Raw genomic sequence first — 18,255 nt, forward strand, 5'->3', positions numbered from 1 at the left:
CGCAAATGAGAAATTCCTGGCCATCCACAACTCAGCCGCACCGCGGTGGCCCCGCGGCCACCGTAAACACAGCACAGCCGCGCGCCGGCGTCGGCGTCGGCGTCGTTGGGTGACGTCGAGCGCGACCCGCCGTCTCCGCCATCGCAGGTGGCTCTCCGGCAGCTCCAGCGCTGGAGTGTTGCTGTGGATCACTGGACGGCTCTTCTGTACGCCGACGTCACCGCGAAAAAAAATTGCAACTTGTTGTATTGCACTGCTGATACGTAACTGCAAGAACATTCCTCTCTACCATAGCGCAACTTTCCTGTGTATCAACGGTAGCTGACAGAGAGAAATTTCTTGTCACAAATCGGCACGGATATAGGAAGCATCGCTCGCACCATGTCTGGCGAACCAAGAACGAAGAGCAACAGACAGTATCCATATTTTCGTAAAGCGCTACATACATTGCCCTCCTGTAAACTGTCAACGAGGGTTCGAGCATACTGTATAGGTTCTCAGATAAGTGAGTATCTCGAAGATTTTGTAACTGTTTGGCTGGTTGATTTGGGGGTTGGGGGGGAGGGGACCAAACAGCGAGGTCGTCGCTCCCATCGGATTACAGACGGATGGAGAAATATGTCGGCGTTGCCCTTCCATAGGAAGAATTCCGGCATTTGCCCGAAGCGATTTAGGGAATTCACGGAAAACCTAAATAGGATGGCTGGAGGCGGGTTTGCACCATCTTCCTCCCGAACGCGAGTCCAGTGTTCCAACTACTGCGCCACGTGGCTCGGTTTTCAAGTGATGAAACCCAGTTCGTTGTCCTGGATGGCGAGTGTTCGTCGCAGACAAACCTACCGTTCGAAGTACCCCAGGATAGTACGACAGGACCGCTCGTGTTCCCTACACATGGTGAACATTGGCAAAACAGGCGAACTGCAGACACGGTTCAAATGGCTCTAAGCACTGTGGGACTTAACATCTGAGCTCATCAGTCCCCTAGGTTTGAACTACCTAAACCTAACCTAAGGACATCACACACATCTACGCCCGAGGCAGGATTCGAACCTGCGACCGTAGCAGTCGCAGGGTCCCGGACTGAAGCGCCTAGAACCGCTCGGCCACACTGGCCAGCTTAGTTATAAAAGCACTTATCACTTGCTCTCTTAGTCTGATATATGACTGCAAGAACTGTGATACAGTCCATCGCACAGCTTTCGTGTATACCAGCATAAGAATCAGTAGAATTTTCTCAGGTTGCATTAGACCGTCACAGTGGCGAGAGCTTAATTTCTCCCAGAGGTCTCCTATATGTTGAGGTAAATACCAAAACTATCCAGTGCTGGTTTCTTTGCTGATAGATAATATCTGTAACATTACTTTCGGTTACTGCGAAACTCTCGAGTGTGTCAACTCCATTCGTAGAACGATCGTCCCGATATATATATAATCACTCCCTGCTCGTTAGAGCTGGACGGGATGTTAGAGAACTTTGTACATAGTTCCACTGGACTCTATTGATACGTGGTGTCTATGCCGCTGTTCTTGACGCGACACTGAGAACCATGAAAAAACTGTACAGAAACGAAAATGAGACTTTCAAATGGCTCTGAGCACTATGTGACTTAACTTCTTAGGTCATCAGTCGCCTAGAACTCAGAACTAATTAAACCTAACTAACCTAAGGACATCACACACATCCATGCCCGAGGCAGGATTCGAACCTAAGACCGTAGCGGTCGCCCGGCTCCAGACTGTAGCGCCTAGGACCGCACGGCCACTCTGGCCGGCTGAGATTTTCACTCTGCAGCGAATGTGCGCTGATATGAAATTTCGTGACAGATTAAAAGCCGGCCGCGGTGGTCTCGCGGTTCTAGGCGCTCAGTCCGGAACCGTGCGACTGCTACGGTCGCAGGCTCGAATCCTGCCTCGGGCATGGATGTGTGTGATGTCCCTAGGTTAGTTAGGTTTAAGTAGTTCTAAGTTCTAGGGGACTGATGACCAGAGATGTTAAGTCCCATAGTGCTCAGAGCCATTTGAACCATTTGACAGATTAAAACTGTGTGACGGACCGAGACTCGAACTCTGGACCTTTGCCTTTTGCGAGAAAATGCTCTATCATTGGAACTACCGAACCACGACTCACCCTCCCGTCCTCATAGCTTCACTTCTGCCAGTACCTCGTCTCCTACCTTCCAGACTTTACAGAATCTCTCGTGCCATGTCTCCGAAATATCCTTTCTTCCAGGAGTGCTAGCTAGTTCTGCAAGGTTTGCACGAGAGCTTCTATGAAGTTTGGTAGGTAGGAGACGAGGTACTGGCGGAATTAAAGCTATGAGAACGGGGTGTATGTCGTGCTTGGGTAGCTCAGTTGGTAGCGAACGTGCCCGCGAAAGGCAAAGGTCCCGAGTTCGAGCCTCGGTGCGGGACACAGTTTTAATCTGGCAGGAATTTTGTACAGAAATGGTTTAATTGAACTTACCGATACCGGTTGTAGGCTTTGATCCGTGACGTGACGTGATGATGATGATGTGGTGTGCTACGTTATTCGTGCATAAACAGAAAGAGAACACTATCTGCTCAATTTGACGTAACACACCACATCAACAATATGTCACGGGCTACAGCCGACATTCGGTATCGCTATGTTCAATTGACGTGCACCTGTACTGCCGAGGGGCAGAGCTGTGGTACTGTGCTATTCGGCCGACCAGCGCGTCCTTTGCGCGAAACGGCCATCAGGTGTCCACACACAGAGTAGTGAGCGGCGAAACGCGCTCCGGCTGTTTCGACCCTGGGGCGGGAATTAATTCTAAGCAATGCAAAGTGCCGCGCCGTCCGCTCGGCTTCGGCACCCGGGGCGCTCCGTGCTGCGCGCAGGCCGGGGGTTCCCCGGGGCGGTTCGTGTCCGCGCGCTGACGTGACGTCACGTCACGTGACGCGGAGGCGTCGTTTGTATGCGCCGCCCGGCGCCCTCCTTTCTCCATCGAAGGAGCTCCACGTCGGCCCGGAATGTGCGCGAGAAATCGCTGTGTGCCCCCAGGCGCCGTCCGGATAACACCGTGGCGAACGGATTTCACTACGGAGTGCGATCTAAGCGTGGCGGGGCAGGTAGATGGAACAGTGTATCGGAATGATGAAATTATTTACGAGGGGATGTGAAGCAGAGGACGCGGTTGCGCTTCAGCTATCACGACTTGCCTCTGTAGTCGAGCTTTTTTAATACATGAATTTCGCAGGAAATGACGATTTGACCCTTGCTGGACGTGAATCGTAATTAGCAACAAGGAAGAAATAGTCCCTCATAACAGCTACTGAGGTACCTTTACATTGTCATTGAAGTGGAGTTGCCTTGGTAGATTGGCTGAAAAGTCAACCTAATCCATATAAACGTTGCTCTATGTATTTCGAGGTGCTCAGCTCAATAGACGGTTCTTTCTTTCTGTAACTGAAGCCTGTGATATACCCCGTCGGTTTCAACGAAATAGACCATCAAAACGACGGATGTAATGACCCACTGCAATTAGATACGTACCACAACAACGATTAAAGTTATTCTCATAACATCACCTTCGTTGCCTTTTGCGGCTCACAACCAAACTGTCAGCTTTCTACCTAAACTAGACCACTAACTACGCTACGGATTATTAATTAAAAAGCTCTAAGATTTTCTCTTTTTTTCCGGTTTCCGTAGTTCCTTAGTTGCTACAAAATTCGCGGAGGTTTTGTTCCGTCTCTGCAAATAAATGAAGGTAGTTCGTGTTTTACCATACGTGTTTCGCTTCTTTTATTTATGAAGCATCTTCATTGACCTGTAATACATGTTTATATATTTATAACAAATAAATTATGCAGTAGTTAGAAATATTTTACTACGTTACGATTTCTTTTACTTTCGTAGCACAAATTTCATAAAGCTGTCCTACGAAAGTAATTTCTATTCTGAAGAACAAGAGAAAACGCGAGAAAATGTAACATAGTAACATATTTGTAACTGCTACATAATGAATTCATTATACATATACAAACAAACATGTATTACTGACCACTGATAATGGTTCATAAATAAAAGAAGTGAAATGCAATGGCAAGAAACAAACTTCCTTCATTTAGTTGTGAAGACAGAACATGCTGTTGTTGTTGTTGTTGTTGTTGTTGTTGTGGTCTTCAGTCCAGAGACTGGTTTGATGCAGCTCTCCATGCTACTCTATACTGTGCAAACTTCTTCATCTCCCAGTACCTACTGTAGCCTACATCCTTCACAATCTGCTTAGGTATTCATCTCTTGGTCTCCCTCTACGATTTTTACCCTCCAAGCTTCCCTCCAACATTAAATGATGATCTATTGATGCCTCAGAACAAGTCCTACCAACCGATCCCTTCTTCTAGTCAAGCTGTGCCACAAATTTCTCTTCTTCCTAATTCTGTTCAATACTTCCTCATTAGTTATGTAATCTACCCATCTAATCCTCAGCACTCTTCTGTAGATATACATTTCGAAAACTTCTATTCTCTTCTTGTCCAAACTATTTATCGTCCATGTTTCATTTCCATACATGGCTACACTACATGCACATACTTCCAGAAACGACCTCCTGACACTTAAATCAATACCCGACGTTAAAAAATTTCTCTTCTTCAGAAACGCTTTCCTTGCCATTGCCAATATACATTTCATATCCTCTCTACTTCGACCATCATCGGTTACTTTGCTCCCCAAATAGCAAAACTCCTTTACTACTTTAAGAGTCATATTTCCTAATCTAATTCCCTCAGCATCACCCAACTTAGTTCGACTACATTCCATTATCCTCGTTTTGCTTTTGTTGATGTTCATCTCACATCCTCCTTTCTAGACACTGTCCATTCCGTTCAGCTGTTCTTCCAGGTCCTATGCTGTCTCTAGCAGAATTACAATGTCATCGGCGAACCTCAAAATTTGTATTTCTTCTCCATGGATTTTAAGTCCTGCTCCGAATTTTTCTTTTGTTTTCTTTACTGCTTGCTCAATATACAGACTGAATAACATCGCGGAGAGGCTACAACCCTGTCTCACTCCCTTCCCAACCATTGCTTCTCTTTCATGCCCCTCGACTCTTATAACTGCCATCTGGTTTCTGTACAAATTGTAAATAGCCTTTCGCTCTGTGTATTTTACCCATGCCACTTTCAGAATTTAAAAGAGAGTATTGCAGTCAACATTGTCAGAAGCTTTCTCTAAGTCTACAAATGCTAGTAATGTAGGTTTGCTTTTTCTTAATCTAAATCCTAAGGTAAGTCGTAGGGTCAGTGTTGCCTCACGCGTTCCAACATATCTACAGAATCCAAACTGATCTTCCCCGAGGTCGGCTTCTACCAGTTTTTCCATTCGTCTGTAAAGAATTCATGTTACTATTTTGCAGCCGTGGCTTATTAAACTGATAGTTCGGTAATTTTCAAATCTGTCAACACCTGCTTTCTTTGGGATTGGAATTATTATATTCTTCTTTAAGTCTGAGGTATTTCGCCTGTGTCACACGTCTTACTAACCAGACAGAACATATCTCCACGAAATTTAAGATTTCGTTGCCACATTCTTTGGTTCTGCCAGTTTACAATGTCACTTTTCCAACCTAACCTAGACTTGGGGCTACACTACAGACCAATCTGCCCACAGAATCTACAGTGCAGTAAATATTATTAACAAAACTAAATATTATCAGTATTCTGTTCTTCTCACACACGTATGACCTGATACACCACAACATCATTACGTCAACAGTCAGAGGGTACCTCCTGTATCGGTTAGTTCAATTGACCCATTTTGGACGAACCTCTGCAGTAGGTTCGATACACGTGTCTAGAGTGAAGCAAACAAGTTTACTCCTCTTTGCTAGCCCTTACACGTTTTCGTAGCTTAACAGTTAAAAAATAATAAACAGCGAGTATTTCAACTACATTTATGCTGACAGAATCACCACCTGTCAAAGTGTCGCATATCGTCTTAACTGAATATAATCATGGCTGTATGAGCGTTTTCTCGAGCCGGGGAACACTGAATCCCCCAGCACAGTGCAGACAACAAACGTTCCGATTCAGACCACAGCCTCCACTGTCCCTGGTGCGATGAAAACACGGACTCATACCGTGGCTACCACACTATTACGGGCAGATTATTACGTAATTGTCCGACAAAACACAATATATGACGAGCGGACATGTTATATATTTTTTTCTCGTAATTACGAAGCTGGTTGCCTACCTAGCAAACGTAGCAAGCCGCACGAGCACAGCCGAGGTGTGGAAACTACCGAAAAAAAAGTTGTGGGACCAAAAAAAATTCCGAGAACGCCATCCATCGACGCGCATTTTTATTTTTCCTTTCGGCTTATGGAGGGAAAAGGGCTACGAGTTGTAGATGGTAGTAACATACACTGCAATAATATACGCGCGCACACACACACACACACACACACACACACACACACACACACACACAGAACAGAGGCGTGCTCGCCCACCCACATCACGCATATAAAACTCTTTCGCGAAATTAAAACGTGGACCGAGCGAAAGGCAATTATTTCCCCCCCCCCCCCCCCTCCCTACTTCTCCCCGCCCCAGCCGCCCCCCCCACAAACCCACCCCCTTGTACCCCCTCCCCTCCCCCTACTTTTTTCGATATTTTTTAAAGCGTTCGTCGCCACGTCGGCTATATATAGATGTAGCGAAGAGCGGACGGCACCATTTGCGCCGAGCTATATACACATATATTTGTAGCCGGCGTTTTCTGCAGGAGGAAGGGAGGAGAGAGATGGGGGCGAACTAGTGGATATGATAAAATGCGCGAAACTTCACAGATTATTAACTTCGAACCGGTGATAAAGTACGAAAGCTGTGCCGCGAACAATGCAGCGGCAGAGAAATTTTTTTGGCTCACCCAGCGGGCAGTCGCTCCGTAATACTTATGTCTCTGATACACGGCCATGTACAGCGGAATGCGGCAACTAGAAAGACAGTTCGCTAGTTCCGACGTCTATATTTTTACAGTCTTTTTCTTTTCCTGACTCAAATGCGTGAAAAATCCAGTTTTCAACGGATTTATATTAAATGTAAAAAATTTCATAGACGGTGGAATTTTGTGGTATGACAGTAGCGTATCTCTTGGTGAGCTTTTACAGGATAATTACGATTCGTGCAGCAAATTCAGTTTCCAAAAATGCGTATAAATGTAGTGAAGAACGTCTCAGGCGAAAGACAACGGAAAAAAAGTGACAGCTAGAACAAGGGAATTGGCATATGTGGATGAATACTATACCGTACTACGTTGCAATGCATGTGAAAATTACGGGTTTATTGTATATGATTGAGGCGATTTCTCAGATTTGCTGTGACATATTGTCACAGCGCTTTGCACCTACATTGAACTAAAAACCTTTTTTCGACATATTACAAGTACTCCATGCGTGCCACGTTACTGATTCTGCAGATATCAGGTCCATAATGACATTCTTCCCAAGCAACGAGCCGCATGTCCCTTTGAATGATTGTTGTAGGGAGAATTTAGTCGGACGAACCGTGGAAACGTTGAACTAGTGTCAACGGTTAATCCATCCACCACCGGGAAACAGGGGTGGAAGTGGGAAGTTAGCTCAGTCTGTCTTCCACGAGCAGTTGTAGGATCGGTACTGGCTACTGTGTTGCTGCGTATCTCTGCAAACTGATCTTCTCCGACGCCGGCTTTTACAAGATTTTCCATTTTCCGTAAATAGTTCGTACCAACACTTTGTAACCGTGGTTATTAAACTGATGGTTCTATGCTAACCACAGATGGTGACTCTCTTATGTTGAATCCTTTTGAACGGCAAGTGCACCGAATACGAACAAAACACTTGTAAATAAGAGAGTATTTGGAATAGACTCTGCACTCCAGTCGACGATTTGCTTCACTGAGGAGACTCATGATTAATAGAATATCTTCGGTATGTGTCCTTTCAAGATGACTTGTCCAGTCGAAGCTCTGGTCTCCAATGGCTCTAATGGCTTGACTGTCGACGGGACGTTAAATCCATACCTCTTTCTCCTCCTTCCCTCCGTCCCTCGCTGCCTTCATCCCTTCCTATAGACGTCACACGGATACCAGGGTGTGAGAACGGCCGCAGATCGTGGCTTTTATTTTTCCTTCTTCGGCACACGTCACTTCAGCGCGCGTCTTCTTAACAAATCCGGAGAGGTTACGGTTTCTTTTAAAGGGGATGCGTGCCAAGAAAGCGCGATCGAAACCAGGCCGAGCTCTCTTTGCTACGTCACAACCGCTAGACGCCGTCTTCTGGAATGTCGTCCCTCCTGCCCAGGTGAGAGATAGCGGTGAGTGAAGATCGTGCTAGCTAGACAGCCGCAAGCGAACAACAAAAATCGCGAAGCATACTAATATTCCAGAATGAGATTTTCACTCTGCAGCGGAGTGTGCGCTGATATGAAACTTCCTGTACCTAGTCTCCTACCTGGCAGAAGTAAAGCTGTGAGGACGGGTCGTGAGTCGTGCTTGGGTAGCTCAGTTGGTACAGTACTTGCCCGCGAAAGGCAAAGGTCCCGAATTCGAGACTCGGTCCAGCACACAGTTTCAATCTGCCTGGAAGTTTCAAAATCAGCGCACACTCCGCTGCAGAGTGAAAATTTCATTCGGGAAACATCCCCCAGTCTGTGGCTAAGCCATATCTCCGCAATATCCTTTCTTCCAGTAGTGCTAGTCCTGCAAGTTTCGCAGGAGAACTTCTGTGAGGTTTGGAAGGTAGGAGACGAGTTCCTGGCGGAAGTAAAATTGTGAGGACGGGTCGTGAGTTGTGTTTGGATAGCTCAGTTGGTAGACCACTTGCCTGCGAAAGGCCCGAGTTCGAGTCTCGGTTCGTCACACAGTTTTAATCTGCCAGGAAGTTTCAGTTGTTGTTTCCTTGCTTGCTTACTTGTTTTTTGACACCGTATTCGAAAAACAAAATTGTTTAGTGCAACAGTTCATTCTTTTAATTCAATAGATATCATAATATATCTTTGTTCGGTCATTTAATTTGTTAATACGGTGTGTTGGTGGCCTACATAAAGGTTGGTAAAAGGCAAGACCGATTAACAAAGTTTTCGAATTTATGGACAATTTTTTTTGTGTTTTACTCGGAAGTATGTAAAGGTAACGTATCTAGTTACTACACCACTGCCTTCAGTTTTAGTCGTGAAATGGGCGTAAGGGGGTAATAACAATGGAAACGCAGTGGACAAGTGGAGCGTTCTTTACCTCATCGGTCAGCTTCTCGCCTGCTTCTTCCAGCATACACCAGCGTCTATACTTTCTGCCACAGATGGTTTCCGAAGGTTACTGTAAAAAACATTAATTGTAGTAAACAACAATAATTGTAGTCTGAACCGCTGGCCAAACAAAATTATTGCCAAAGGGACTGTCGGCTACAAATTGACTGCAAATTCTGCAGGCTGCGTTTACACACTCGCTGAGGTAACCCTTCGTATTATACAATAAAAATTACGTCTTGCAAGCACTTCAGAGTTTTTCACATGCTAGACATACAGATAGATAGTATTGGCAACTTTCGAAGCGTAGGATGCTGGTACCAGAGTAAAATACCATAAGACGCTAAGTCACGTATGGAAGCTGGCGGTTTAATGGCGAGGGCGTATATACATTTTTTACGCTACCTGCCGGGTCAAGCACAGTAGAATACCTGCCGCTGGGAAGAACAATGGGCGCTGCGCCCGTTACAAACAGGCCAGGCGGTTCGACAAGTAAATCCGTGCAGCACAGCATAGCACAGCCATGCCATAACTCGGGGGAGGGGGCGGGGGCGGGGGAGTGGAAGACTTTTTGGCGCCAGGGTAGCGGCTATCGTTCACGGCGCGCACAAAGGCCGCAGCTGCGAGGACAAAGGGCCGATGAAGCGGAGCTGCGTTCGGTACTGAAGGCCCCTGGTGCTCCGCCACCCGCCACACACCGCGTGCCAACATCGTGCGTCTCCTGTCCCGGTCACCAATACAGTGCACGCGGGAGTGTAGGTCTGCGATGCAGCGATTCCTGCGAGGGGTTACCTGTCCGTGCAGAATAACCGGCCTGCATCTGTTACTTCCCGTTGCCGTAGTTGCGTTCATTACGGAACTGCTGGTCGCAGACGTTATCCAGTAATAGCCGACGAGTGAGGTATCACAGTGGTAAGACCTTCGACACATATATGTGTAAATAGGCTGTTTAGGTTTTTTTTTATTGGGAACGGGACGTAGCACTCTGTATGAAAATCACTGGCTGTGCTGTGTACAGTCTGTGGCTGGTTTGCATTGTTGTTTGCTATTGTAGTGTTGGGCAGCTGGATGTTAACAGCGCGTAGCGTTGCGCAGTTGGAGGTGAGCCGCCAGCGGTGGTGGATGTGGGGAGAGAAATGGCGGAGTTTTGAGAGCGGGTGATCTGGACGTGTGTCCATCAGATATAGTAAATTTGTAAGACTGGATGTCATGAACTGATTATATATATATATATATATATATATATATATATATTGACTTTTGAACACTATTAAGGTAAATACATTGTTTGTTCTCTATCAAAATCTTCCATTTGCTAACTATGCCTATCAGTAGTTCGTGCCTTCAGTAGTTAGAATCTTTTTATTTAGCTGGCAGTATTGGCGCTCGCTGTATTGCAGTAGTTCGAGTATCGAAGATTTTTGTGAGGTAGGAATTCATGAAAGGTATAGGTTATTGTTAGTCCGAGCCATTCTTTTGTAGGAATTACTGAAAGTCGGATTGCGTTGCGCTTAAAATATTGTGTGTCACTTTAGTTAATGTCTGAGTACGTTCAGTTTTGCTCAGCTGTTTGAAAATCAAATAATGTAATAGGTTTATCAGCGCAGTAATTCATTAATTTTTATAAGGGGACGTTTCATATGGAAGGACAATGGTTCAGCTCCCAGTCGAAATAGCCAGATTTACTTTTTCCCTAAAATCGCCTAGGATAAATACCGGGACGAAATCTTTGAGAAACAACTCGCTAGATCTCCTCCCCAATCCTTCTCAGTCCGTCTTTCTAATGACGTCGACGGAGCTTTGAACCATAATATTCCACGTCTTTGTTCCATCAGCTACTACACGATAAATGCTAGCCACGGACTTTTATATGGATTAGATATTTAGTGATTCACACCGAGTTATATTTGCGCAGTCTCTGATGTCATTAACTAACGTTGCATTAATCCATTTCGGCGAAAGAAACCTGGAGATGATGGTATTTCAACACAAAAAAATGGCTCTGAGCACTATGGGACTCAACTGCTGAGGTCATTAGTCCCCTAGAACTTAGAACTGGTTAAACCTAAGGACATCACAAACATCCATGCCCGAGGCAGGATTCGAACCTGCGACCGTAGCGGTCTTGCGGTTCCAGACTGCAGCGCCTTTAACCGCACGGCCACTTCGGCCGGCTATTTCAACACAGTTGGAAGCTCTATCAAAAGGAATACAAAAGGAACCATCGCTGACCTGGTCATGGTTCCAGTGGGGGTTGTTCGTCGTTGCCTTCGACCTGCTATGAAGTGTTTGTTGTTGTTGTTTTTTGTGGGAAGAGTTCAGACTGTGAGGTCATCGGTCTCGTCGGATCAGGGAAGGATGGGGAAGGAAGTCGGCCGTGCCCTTTCAGAGGAACCATCCCGGCATTTGCCTGGAGTGATTTAGGGAAACCACGGAAAACTTAAATCAGGATGGAAGGGCGCGGGGTTGAACCGTAGTCCTCCCGAATGCGAGTCCAGTGTGCTAACCACATGGCTCCGTATGAAGAGTGTATGTGTCCCATGTGGATGACTGTGATGACTGCTTGTTCAGTGTAGTGCAGGGTTTGTGTTGTTATGGATGAGGGGTAGGGAGAGGGTGAAACACAGCCCACTCTTCTCGAAGAGACTTAACGTCCCCACCCGACGAATGAATCCAAATCGACAGTGTCACATGTCCTCACTTCACGAGGCACTGCGGCGAGGTTTGGAATTTAATCCAACACATTCACATAGAGACTGGTGATGAGGAATTGAACCCCTCCGCCTCTCCTCTCCCTGCCGGCCAAATACTGAAAGTGAATATACCTGCAGGATTCAAACCGGATTATTTCCGAGTCAAGCCGAACAGCACAGGCATGCATTTGGGGCTTCGGATACGTACGTGCGTAAAGGAAATACTTCTAAATTAATTCCTTGAAATATGCTGTATTAGTTGTATATCTACTGTGCAGCGGTGACATATGACAAATTGTACTGGACCTTGACTCGAATCAGCATTTCCCACTTATCGCAGGTGGTCGCCTTGACCATCTCGACTATCAGTGCACGCTCCCCAGACTGACTGATAACTTCCATAAGCCACACTGTCTGCATCCTTACATCGCATTCCCTGTTGTGAGAATCCAAGTAATGTTGCGAGCATTAAGTAGTAGCGAGATGTCGTATTAGCACTTCGGCTTTCCGTGCACGATCCCTGGACACATAGTTCTGTATGTCATACCTTCTGCGTCCTTATATCGTATCCACTATTGCGACAATCCAAGTAGTATTGCGAGCACTAGGTTATGAATTTAGAGGACTACGTTATGAGGATGTAGGCAGTGTGAGATATGGATATTTGTGTCGTCCACGTGGGTGCACGGATAGCCGAAGCGGTTAAGGCAACCACTCGAGATAAGCTAGAAATCGGGGCCCGCTACAAAGTTTCGTATGTCACTGTCGGGTAGCAGCTGATATCAAGGATTCCGCAGTCAGCGAAATAATTCTGAAGAATTTTACACAGCTGTTCACTGTCAACAGTGTCTTTTCTTTCAGACGTGCATGTAAGCGTAAAAGAAACTAGCAAAATTATTTACACAGTATAAGTATGCAGGCCGTGGTGGTTGTTGTCATTTATGGTCAAATTTTGATTTGTCAGTCGGCATCGTATTCCCCTCCAAACTTTTCCAATATTAGATACTACATATATAATATATTACTATAGTTCGAACGCCCAAATTCTATGATGCACATATTTTTATCAAAATGCCGCATACAAGTGTGTTTCCCGCCGCACCATCTTCCTGACATTTAATGAACTGCAGACTCTGTTTGTTACTGGAACCGAGAGAACACTTGTTCACGTTGAATCTGTTGATACCTGCTACGATACAACATTCCTACGCCGTTTCCCAACGTCACGGACTAGCTTATACACACACTCTCTCAACTATAGAGTAGTTAACCTATTGCGAGAATATTTGCCCGCATTTCTTCAGTTCCGCGTTGTACCAACTCTTACAAGAGGTAAGGGGGGGACGGGAGGTGGTAGAAGCGATCGACACAAGAGATAAGTTGCGCTACGGCCATCAAATTGGAATCAAAAGGCTACCGGGGTTGGATAGCGGAGTTAACGACCTTCGAACTGCTCCCGCGGCGAGATAGGGGTTCTGTTCCCGGTGTCGGACACTATCGGCGAGATCTCGATGCTAATCGGCCGCTGCGCGGGTAGCGGATTTTGCGGCCGCGGATTTTGCTGGCGGCTCCTGAGGCCGCGCGAGAGCGCCGTTCGGCCGGCGCATTAATTACTCGATGCGCATGCGCGCCGCCGATGTCGGACCTGTTCTTTCATTACCGGCCGCTTCCCACGTGCATCGTTAATAAAATGCCGAGATTAATGGACTCGATAAACTCGGGAGCGTTCCGCGCCGCCTTACACAGCTCGACACTAACGCGCCGTGTACCGCGTTATATCTGGATTTCTCACGTCTGCAACATGGCCGTCCATCACCCGAACATCTGCAACCTTTGTCCTCTCCACCGTGGCTGGCAGGACTGACGCCATTCCCCTCCCCCCCCCTCCCCCTCACCACTCCCGAAAATTGCTCGCCAGGCTTTTCTCTTGCCGTACCTATCACTGACGTAGCCTGCTACCCTTCTGTCTAATACCTGCTGCTCCACAGGGATCCGTTCTTGCTCCTGCCATAATGGAGACCGATCGTGGCAGCGAGGTCTGATCACTCCCTGCCTCCTACTCTCCCAACCCAAAACACTACTCACCCCACATTCCTCTTGCCATAACTGTCTCAGCCGTACTTCGCTTCCATCTGACACAATTTTGCTACTTTATGATGGTGTTCCACAGGGATCCACTCTGGATCCTCACTTGATTAAGTGCGACTGGGGCCACGAGAACTGACAGCTCTTCACTTTCACCCCCCCCCCTCCTTTCAGAAACTAAACTCCTAGGGTACCACTTGCCACATCTTTCACAGTTCCATCTTACTCACCCCAGATGTCAACACTTGTGATATCATTCCACAAGGATCCGTTCTGGTTCTTCCCTTCATTGAGTACGACCGTGGTCGGGGCAGGGCTAATTACTCCCTGCATCCTGCACTCCCCCCCCCCCCCCCCCCGTGTTGAACCCACGAAAAGCAATCGCGACATTCCACTTGCCGTATCCGTCATGGAAAACGCACTTTGCTTCCACAATGTCTAATTTCGAATGTTGCTGCTAGCGCCAATGTTCCACAGGGATCCATTCTAGATCCTCCTATGATTAAGTCCGATCGTTGTAGAGATGTATGTTCACTCCCTCCCACCCCTCCCCTCCCCGAGCACCCACTTATACGGCGCCTTTCCCCTTGACTGCCACGAATATTGCTACTTGCGATGGTGTTCCACGTGGGTGAGTTCTGGGTCCTTACGTGATTGAGTGCGAACGTGCCCGCAGGGGCTGACAACGGACTATGGCAGTGTCTTCAGCGGAATGATAAATCTTTCGTCCCCCTTCTCTCGACCAAAACAAACACGACACTCTACTCCACATGCATTTATTGCACTCTTCTACACCAAACTTAAGACACGACACTCACGCTCTGCAAACAGAACGTGGCCGGTGGTTGCGAATAAAGAATGCGTTTCCCATTGGTTGATCAGCTGTTTTGGGAGGAGGGGACCAAACAGCGAGGTCATTAATCCCATTGGATTAGGGAAGGATACGAAAGTAATTCGGCCATGCCTTTTCGAAGGAACCATCCAGTTATTTGCCTGAAGTGATTTGAGGAAATCACGGAAAACCTAAATCAGGATGGCCGGATGTGGGTTTGAACCGTCGTCCTCACATCAAACAATTCCTTGTGTTTTTTTCCATGGTCATTTGGTCTCGTGTGGCACGACATTCACGGCTCACAAAGTGGAAATGGGTCGTGGTTGTGAATAAAGAAAGCCTTTGCAATTTAAGCGGGTTAACAGCCAGAGAAAATCAATCCAAGTTGCCTCGTACCATTTTCCATGGTCACTTGGTCTCATATGACACCCAATTCACATAGGGAAGGCAGCCATCGTCTGCGAATGAGGAAAGGCTTCCCCACTGAAGCAGGTTAATCCCTAGGGTAGAGCCTAGCAAAGCATGTCATACGTCATTGACCATTGTCATCTTATAATAAATACTACTTCATGCGTGGCGAAGCTACACGTTTGCCTTACAGTAATACCGAGTAGTCTTGACAGAAGAGACTTAATGGCCATGAGTGCGGGTCATGGAGTGTAAGACGTGCTGCAGACAATTACCTTATGAGGAGTAAAAAAAAAAAAAAAAAGGAAAAGAGCATCTCGTGCGTCCAACATGTAGAGAGTGTTGGAAATTTCTGTTCGTTTCTATGGTGAATTATATTTTTACTGCCAGGACAGCATTCCTAGGAGCCATTTGAAACTTTGAAAACTCATTGCCCAGTAGGGCACTTGTCAACGTTGAAGTTGCTCTTGAGCACTAGAATGGCCTATTACGTCTGATGTTTCGAGAGGACGTAAACGCCTTCTCGCAACTGTATTCTCTAACGGCAACGGAACATTGTGGAGGAGGACGTATTGAGAAAGTTTGCTGGAAGACAATTTCCGTTGGTATTCCCACATACATTTTTTCCCCCAACGAAGAAAGACACAAAGCAGACACGAGTCCACCGACCGCTGCAGATAGCTCGCACGCGACAGTCCCGCACCTGCCGCCGCCCACGGCAGCAAAACAAATATGGCTAAAGTTGGAGGCGACGCCCACCGCCGCCGACACGACACACGGGGATCGGAGATGAGATATTCCAGCACGGGATGGCAAGCTCCGCCCACCCGCCTCCCGATTCAGGATAAAAACGGCGCAGCCCAGTCGCCGCGGCAGGAAAATTGTTTTCCAATTCTTCCGGCCGCGGTCACGGAAACATCTTACGGCGCAAAAGGCCTGGTGTGGCGCATCTCTCAACCCGGCGCGATTGCTTTGCCGATAGGTTTGAGAGAGGCGCCCACCCAAAACTACTTCCTCCCACTGCACTTTAAAAACCCTCTGCCACCACCCTCCGACCCTAAGCGGTGATGTACGCCACCCTTCAGAAGGGGTGAGGGGGGTGGGGGAGCATCCAATCACTTACAGACGTCAGCAAACCGAGACAGCCAATCACTGCATGATATTATCGGACCTACAACGGAACCCTGTGGAACATCATCTCAGGCAACAGCGTTTGAGGTCAGACGGCCAGAAGGCGAGGTGCGCCTGTGACAGGTACGGAAAGAGGGACGCTGCGGGGGTGGAAGGGGTGGGAAGGGGCGGTAGGGGTGGAGGGGGGGAGTGGTGGAAGTAACTCGGAGTGAAATGCTGTGGGAACTTCCGCACCGGTCAATGCTTCTCCCACACAGGGAAAGCCTCGCGGATACTAATTTCCGTAACAGGCACGTCGCCTCCTCCCTTGTTCTCCCTTCCCCCACTACCCTTTCCCCGTCGCTACTACTACTTAGAGACACAGCCAGTTGTACGTATATGCTCTATGTTTATCTTTCGCCAGTGACAATCGAATGCCAAGTGTTTTGAGGTCTCACTCTTTATATCGTTTATGCTGCCGGGCCGTCGGACAACGTCACACACAACCACACAGACACGCGTATGCACCACACACGTAAACGTGTGTGTGTGTGTGTGTGTGTGTGTGTGTGTGTGTGTGTGTGTGTGTCGGAAGCCTCGCGTATTTCCAGCAGCCAGGCCCCTTGCTCGCAACTGCAATTTAGGAAATTGGCTCCGAATTGAATTTAATTTTTATGCAAATTGGGTAGGCAGTGGTAAAGTGGACGGGCCCCGGTAGTTGCACATTTATGAGAGGCGAACCGCGCTACAACGAGCCCGCAGGCCACGCGAGAGCGCGCGCCTCTCTACCCTTTCCTGTTTTTTTTTCGTGTTTTCTTCGCCGCTTTTGCTTCATATATATATTTATTCTCTTTATAAATTTTGTTTTTCGTTTCGTTCCTTCGCCGCAAGAGGTCCGGCCGCCTTTGCAGCGAGCTCTGGGAAAATTGGCGGAGATTGGTCTGGGCAAGAGTTGTAGGCAATAATGCGGCAATCTGGTTGTGAACGGCCGTGAATTAGCATCTCAATTACACGGCAATACGTCTGCCCCCTTTTTATTTTCTCGTCGCGCCGTCTTTAATCAGTGCACGGAACACGAGAGGGGGAGGAGGAGCATACGGCCTTGGGGTAAAAACTCGTCACATTTGCTACACGCGTAATTTGATACGCTCCAGTGGAGAGAGTAACGTGATGCCTGGAATGGTTTTATAAAGATGTGACTGCCGCCTGTGGTGCCATAACAGGGCAGCCGCTATGACTTTCGTGTCGCTCTGCTCAGTTTACTTCCCCATTTTTGCGTTCGTTCTGGTTGTGCACAGGAAGGAATAATTGTTCAAATCTTCTCGGGTTATGAGCCTGACCGTGGTGTCGTTTAACTGCAATGTAAATACGTATTTCCTAATTGTCATCTTGTAAGCCTGAAGATGAAGAGTAGGAAACTCGTCGAAACGTTCCAGCAACACGACACTACCGCGAGAGTGATAACCTGGGAAGATTTTATGAACGACATTCGCTGTGCAAGCCTGCATTTCCCTATGGCTTTTACTGAGTTTAACCTCCCGTCGAAAATGAGGTGCTTGGAAACGGAGAACAACTTCGGATAGGGGTGTGGAAATCGGCAGTGTCTTTTCCTAAGGAAATGCCCAGGCCTTTCCCTATGCTGTTTAGGAAAACGACGGAAAATCTAAATCTTGAGACAGCGAATCATACTGCCTTCGTTCCGAACGCGATTCCATTGTGTTACCCCTGTGCCACTGCGTTCGACACGTGTAGGAAGTTTCAAGCGGTCTTATTAACTTTTTATAAAGAACGAACTTTTTCGCTTCAGTTACGTTTTAATGTCAGTACGCAATTTTCGAACTGAAATGTATGTTGGCTGAATTAAACCGA

The 18,255-nt window shown here is 47.2% G+C and overlaps 1 protein-coding gene across 2 annotated transcripts in view; it reads left to right on the forward strand.

Moving 5' to 3' along the window:
* The window catches only part of LOC124552442 (homeotic protein ultrabithorax-like), an 879,407-nt gene that overhangs the window by 300,661 nt on the left and 560,491 nt on the right, over positions 1-18,255 (forward strand). The window lies entirely within an intron of this gene.

This window comes from Schistocerca americana, chromosome 10 (genome assembly GCF_021461395.2).
Source record: "Schistocerca americana isolate TAMUIC-IGC-003095 chromosome 10, iqSchAmer2.1, whole genome shotgun sequence".
NCBI classification, from domain to species: Eukaryota; Metazoa; Arthropoda; class Insecta; order Orthoptera; family Acrididae; genus Schistocerca; species Schistocerca americana.